Genomic DNA, 7,500 nt, shown 5'->3' on the forward strand with positions numbered 1-7,500 from the left:
CCAGCTCCATAGAAAATGTACAGTGAGGAGAATAAGTATTTGATCACTTGCTGATTTTTTTAGTTTACCCACTAATAAAGACATGATCAGTCTTTGATGTTAATGATAAAATGTATTCTAATATGGAGAGACAGAATATCAAAAAGAAAATCCAGAAATTAACTCTGAAGAATATATATTAATTGATTTATATTTCATTGAGGGAAATAAGTATTTGATCCCCTGCCAACCATTAAGAGTTCTGATCCCGCAGATCAAATGGCACTTCCAATCAACTTGTTATCTGAATTGAATACAACTGTTAATAGTAACCTGCACAAAAGACACATTGAATCTGCAGAATCAGTCCATAGTATCAGTCAAATCAATCAAACTAAACTTGCCAACATGGGACAGACCAAAAAGCTGTCAAAGGATGTCAGGGACAAGATTTTAGAACTCAAGAAGGCTGAAATGGGCTCCTGGATATTAAGGAGCAAACTGTTGGTGCATTTCTTCCAAATTTTAGGACAAATAAAATGATTATCAATCATCAATCTGAGGCCTGTCTGTGGTTCCATACAAGATTTGACCTTGTGGGCATTCAATAACCAGAAAAACAGAGATAAAGCACCCTAAAACTGTATGGAAAGAGCTAGGAAATGATCTCAAGGCAGCTGGGACCGCAAACACTAAGAAAACTATTGGAAACACTTAATACCACAGCAGATTAAAATCCTGCAGTGAATGTATGGTACCCCTGAGGTTTGCTAATGAACATCAAACTGGATTAGGATATGATTGGGAGGTGCTGGAATCAGATGACACCAAAATCAAACTGTTTGGCATTAACACAACTCGATGTGTTTTGAGGAAGAGAAATGCTGCCTATGATCCCAAAAACAACACCTTCTCCAACATCATACAGGAAAGTGGTAACATTATGTTTTGAGGTTGTTTGTCTGGCCAAGACACAGGACAACTTCACATCGTCAAGAAATGGATGGAAGGAGACATGTAAATGTACAATGCTGCATGCCAACCTCTTTCCCACCACCACTAGACTGAAGGTGGGTCATGGATTGGCCTCCCAATATGATAATAATCCATAACATACAGCCCAAGCAACGAAGGAGTTGCTCAAGCAGAAGCACATTAAGGTCATGAAGTGGCCTAGACACTTTCCAAACATTAACCCTATAATAATCATGTGGAGGGAACAGAAGCTCCCATTTGCCAAGCTAGAGTCATACAATTTAAATGATTTAGATATGATCCGCAAAGAAAAGTGGACAAAAATCCCTTCTAATATATCCACAAACATTGTCATTAACTGAAAGAAACATCTGAACTCTGTACAAGAAAATAAGGGCTTTGCCACCAAGTATTTTGTCTTCTTTGACTAGAGGGGTCAAATACAGTGCCCTCCATAATTATTGGCACCCCTGGTTGAGATGTGTTAAAAGCCTTAAAATAAATTCAGTGTTTATTGCAGAAGAATACTGTCACACTGAAAATTGTAGGAAAATGTAGCCTTCAACTCAAATGAATTGTAAGAAAATAAAGAAATCCCTGACTGAAAAACAATTATTTTTCATTAAATCACCTGTTCCACAATTATTGGCTCCCTTAACACATTGAATACCGGCGTTGCTCACGGAATTATGTCGTAGAATACCAGCGTTCTAAGCCCTTTTTTACGTTTTTTTGTAGACTCACAGCTTATTATGTGATAGGGCCACTGAAATATGTTATGACTCGTTTGAAAGTGGAGACGCTGCCCTCTTAGTAGGTGAAAACTGTGTGTCTCTACGAGCTTTTATTGCCGAGTAAACCCACGCTAAACCGAAGTGGGTATCCATGGAATTCAGCTACAATCGGAGATATTGAGGTTTTTGTGAAGGGTGCGCTTCTTCAGAATGTGACGAGTTTGAAAGGGGATGAGTTGGTTTTAATCACTTTTGGTGCAAGGTTAGCTCTGACACACATCTTCCTGCACGTCAAGACACACCTCCTGCTCTAAACCACTACGACACCGGCAATCAATGCCCTTCGAAATCCACGTTTTTCACACAGACTGAACACAAGCTCTTTGCACACATGCAGAAGGTCGGACATTTGCTAAAATAGTTCCCGATGACTCCCGAAATAATAGCCCAACATTGACAACAAATCCCAATGATATGATGCTTAGATGTAGCCCATCCGATCCATATGTAGCCATCTATGCTAGCTTCTGGCTTTTCACATACAGGAAGACAGTTCAACATAGGGGTAAATAATCAAATAAACTTATCTGGTTGGCGATCAAACTTCTAAATCGGAGCGCATTACTCCAATTACAATTCGGGTGCCATTTTGATCCAAGGAGCTGGTAAAGGTCTAGGTAGCAAGCCCAGAAAGTTCAAGATACTCCTGGCACGATATACAATGGTCTCTGTGTTTACCTATTGCGTGAAGTCAGACACAATACACGCTACCGATCGTAGGCTACTAGGGAAACAACATAGCACGATTCACGAATACGGCAGCACACCTCCTGCTCTGTCACACTACGACACCAGCAATCGATGCCCTTTCAAATCCCCGTTTTTCACGTGGACTGATCACAAACTCTTTGCACACATGCAGAGGGTGAGACATTTGCTAAAATAGCTCCCGATGACTCCCGAAATAATAGCCCAACATTGACAACAAATCCAAATGATATGATGCTTAGATGTAGCCTAGCCCATCCGATCCGAATCATATGCGGTGGCAGATGGACACTCCCAACTGAGATCGCTCCCGGACGTGTAGTCCCAGGTGTTTCTATCACTCCCGGACGTGTAGTCCCACCCGGATCGATAGTCTGGCTAGTGGGAGCGAGCCGACAGGGGAGCGTCCTGCGTTGGGAGCGACAATCAGGGAATCATGATATGTAGCCATGCTAGCTTCTGGCTTCTCACATACAGGAAGACACAGAAACTTCTCTTTTTGGCGATCAAACGTCCAGATCGGAGCGCATTACTGCAATCACATATCGGGTGCCATTTGGATCCAAGGATCTGGTAAAGGTCTAGCAAGTCCAGAAAGTTCAAGATACTCCAGGCACTATACAATGGTGTTTACCTATTGCGTGAAGTCAGAGACAACACATGCTACAGTGACCGTACTAGGGAAATCAATGCAGGCAGCGCGATAGGCGACATGGGTTGGCATCCAGACATCTTGGTAAGTTAAATTAAAATATCCAAATCATAACACTTAAACATCATAACAATCAAACAACTTTGGACTGCAAATGTTGTCATTTATGTCCATCACAGAGCTACCAAAATCACATATATTGTCCATTGAAGGGTGTAGATTCAAAATATGATATTTAAATGCAAAAACGTATTTTTGCGTTTTGGTATACAACGCATGGGCGTGAAAAACGCATTATTACGTCGTCGGTACTCAATGTGTTAACAATTCCCAGGAAATAAATATAATTGAAGCATTTCTGTCATTTCTACAGTAGTTTACAAAGTTTACCAGAGTATGTAGGAACATTTAATTAGTAATTCATCACTTCCTGTTTCCCTGGGGTATAAATATGACGTGACACCGAGGCCATTTCTCTTATCCACTCTTAAACATGGGAAAGACAAAGGAACACAGCATACAAGTGAGGCAGATGTGCGTCGACCTTCACAGGTCAGGCAGAGGCTACAAGAAGATTGCCACTCAACTGCAGCTGCCCATATCCACTGTGAGAGGAATAATTAAGAAGTTCAAAACAACTGGAACAGTGGTAAACAAGCCTGGACGAGGACCCAAGTTTATTTTGCCACCACGCACAGTGAGGAGGATGGTAAGAGAAATCAAAAGATCTCCAAAGCTCACTGTTACAGATTTACAACAAATGGTAGCATCCTGGGGTCACAAAGTCTCCAAATCAACCATCAGGCGCTGTCTACACGCCAACAAGCTGTTTGGGAGGCATGCACGGAGAAAACCTTTCCTCACTCACAATCATAAACGCAAGCGTCTGGAGTTCGCCAAGCGGTATTGGGGCTTCAACTGGGACCGTGTGCTTTGGTCAGATGAGACCAAGATTGAGCTTTTTGGCAACAAACACTCTAAGTGGGTCTGGCGTACCACGAAAGATGTGCATGCTGAAAAGCACCTCATACCCACTGTGAAGTATGGGGTGGGTAAGTGATGCTGTGGGGCTGTTTCGCTTCCAAAGGCCCTGGGAACCTTGTTAGGGTGCATGGCATCATGAATGCTTTGAAATACCAGGACATTTTAAATCAAAATCTGTTGCCCTCTGCCCGAAAGCTGAAGCTGGGTCGTCACTGGGTCTTTCAGCAAGACAATGACCCTAAACATATGGCTAAATCTACACAGAAATGGTTCACCAGACACAAAATCAAGCTCCTCCCATGGCCATCTCAGTCCCCTGACCTCAACCCCATTGAGAACCTGTGGGGTGAGCTGAAGAGGAGAGTACCGAGGAGAGGACCCAGGTCTCTGGATGATTTAGAGAGATTCTGCAAAGAGGAATGGCTGAAGATCCCTCTTTCTGTCTTTTCCCATCTTGTGAAACATTATAGGAGAAGATTAGGTGCTGTTTTGTTGGAAAAAGGGGGTTGTACAAAATATTAACACCAGGGGTGCTAATAATTGTGACACACATTATTTGATGTCAAATAATTATTTCTTTATGTGGGATTTTTTCCCCACTGAATAAATGCACTTGTATTGAAGGTTGGATTTTTCTCTTTTTTTCCATTAAGGTCCCATATTATTTAGAAAAAAAATAAAATAATTGGAAGCTAAAAAACACATCTCAACCAGGGGTGCCAATAATTATGGAGGGCACTGTACTAATTTTCCTCAATGGAATACAAATCAATTAAAATATATTCTTGAAAGTTATTTTCTGGATTTTCTTTTTGATATTCTGTCTCTCCATATTAGAATACATTTTATCATTAATATTATAGAGCGCTCATGTCTTTATTAGTGGGCAAACCAACAAAATCAGCAAGGGATCAAATACTTATTCTCCTCACTGTATGTGCTCAACTTAGAGATGAAACCAATCTGTAATAAGATCCCGAGGCTCGCACGAGTTTTTTTTCCGCTCATGACAACGCAAGCGAGTCGAGTCTCAATGGACTTCAATGGCATGTGGGATTGCACGCTTTTTCAATGGCAAAATGCTAAACGGTCATTGGCTATTGCCGTGAATTTTTTTTTATTTTGAGACTGAGCCTCACTTGGAGTGAATGGAGAAGAGAGAGGGGGGGGGGGGGGAGGGGACCGGAGACTGAAGCTCCGACTTGTGATTGGGTGAACCCCGTGTCAGTAGGCTACAGTAGTTGAAATGCAGATATGTTATTAATTTGACTGAGAAGTTTCGTCGTGGTAACCAGTGAGGAAGCTATTCATTGCGGTGTACACCAGTTTTGTGTACATATTCTTGTAAACCTAGTGTTGCGAATAAAGTCTTAATAGTGGCACGTCCTTATCCTTTTTAATCTCCCAATTCAAAAGTTGAGGTTGCCTACTTTTCGTTAGGGATAGCTTGCAAAAAAGCTAGAGAGCTATGAAAAAAGCCAAGCATTGTGGATTAAATTCTGGCGAATTCCAGTCGTCCTTATGAGGAGAAAATGAATATCAAGGAGCAGAGCAGAGCACTGCCTAATATTGACTTGGTGAAAAAGGTAGGGAAGAACAACTGTTTCTTTTGAGCTTTCGTGGTGTCTGATCAACTGGTTAACTGCCAAGTCCCGTGAGTGGCGAGTCCTTGTTTCCTACTGTGTTGGCAATGTCTGGTAAATAATTAAAGATTTTGCGACCTCTAGTGGTAACTTAAGCCGTGCACCCAGTAATGAACAAAGACAACGAAGGCAAAGTCAATCACATCATTATGTGGCGGAGGTAGGCCTAATGATAAATCATTTCCCTATGAATAGGCTACAAGGGGGATAATGATTAATGATTAACAAATTTGTTTCAACAAGAGTCCTTTAGTGTGTGAGGCCATATGTGGCTCAGGACCAATGTAAGATGTGTGTCAAAATTGACACCCCCTCCCTTTCTTTTTTTGCGTTCTGGACATATTGTGATTGAACAGCCTCCCCTGTTTGACAGACTACCAGCCGCCACTGGCACGCGTATGGCCCTGTAGGTCCGTGCAGTAATCCACCCTTGACATCACATCGCAGTTCAGCTTTGTGTATTATACTATCTAAAACAATTGAAAATAAAATTAAAATAACATGAAAATAGAAGGTAGTTCCTTTTTTTCCGACTGTACAGGGCCAGTCAGTCAGCTCTATGGGTACATCACAGCACAGTGTGTGTGTGTGTGCGCGTGTGTGTGTGTGGTGTTTTGAATATGCAGCAGCTGAGCGCATGGACATCTTACACCATCAGATCACATTTAGCACAATTATGAGACCTATCATTCATTGTGATATGCCGTTATCACACACACACACACACACACACACACACACACACACACACACACACACACACTCTCTCTCTCTCTCTCTCTCTCTCTCTCTCTCTCTCTCTCTCTCTCATTCTCTCACACACACATGTACACACACACACGATACACCGTTATCTATCTAATAAACGATCCACCCCAACTGCTAACCCAGTAAGACATGGCCCCTGTTATAAATGATCTGTTACCAGAATGCCAATGACCAAGTCGTAATGTATTACTAAAGGCCCTGTGCACCGTCATAGTGGTGCAATACAGTGGTTGGTAAATCGTTTTTCCAGGGACTTGCTGTAATTATACAGCATTCAACTGGTGGAGAGGGGTGTGTTAAAGAGGGTTCTGCAGGTTAAGATTAAAGGGGCATTCCACCGGTGGAGACATGAATATGTATTGAAAGTGGGTCATATATGTAGTAGAATAGTAGCATGAAAAGGAAGAAAGGAGTCGCACACTAGAGCTGAATGCAAAATCAAAAACTGTATTAAACAAAGCCGAAAAAAAGTAAATAAAACCGACAGACAAGGGAATAGTAGAATAGTCAATTTCGAATTTGGTGCCTTCTTGGCCGAGAAAAGGCAGAAAATGATTTTTAGTGCTTGTGGATTTGTGACAACAGTCCCCATAATGCATTGCAATGCTCAAGTTATACAGGCCACACCCAGGCAGCTCTGCCAGTGACTTACTGGAGCCTCAGTAGGTGTGATCGAGATACCGCAACGGCTACATGTGCATTTAGACAGCAATGCATTCTGGCTTAAAATGTTGCATGATGGTTAGATTTCCTGTCAAACTTCAAAATTTCGGTCATGTTGTGTCGATGAGGTGTCAAACTATTGCGGGATGAATGCGACTGCAGTCGGATCTTGTAACCCCTGCAGTTGCTTACCCCCGTCAACACTCGTCTGCAGGCCGCCTCCGAGGTCAAGCGCCAATGAACTGGTTGGTCAACAACTCACTCACGTGTGTATATGAGTCTTGTCTCACACCCCTACACAAGTTTGCGCAGATCCAAACTGCAGCTCTTCCTC

This window comes from Engraulis encrasicolus, chromosome 11, assembly GCF_034702125.1.
Source record: "Engraulis encrasicolus isolate BLACKSEA-1 chromosome 11, IST_EnEncr_1.0, whole genome shotgun sequence".
In the NCBI taxonomy this organism is placed as follows: domain Eukaryota; kingdom Metazoa; phylum Chordata; class Actinopteri; order Clupeiformes; family Engraulidae; genus Engraulis; species Engraulis encrasicolus.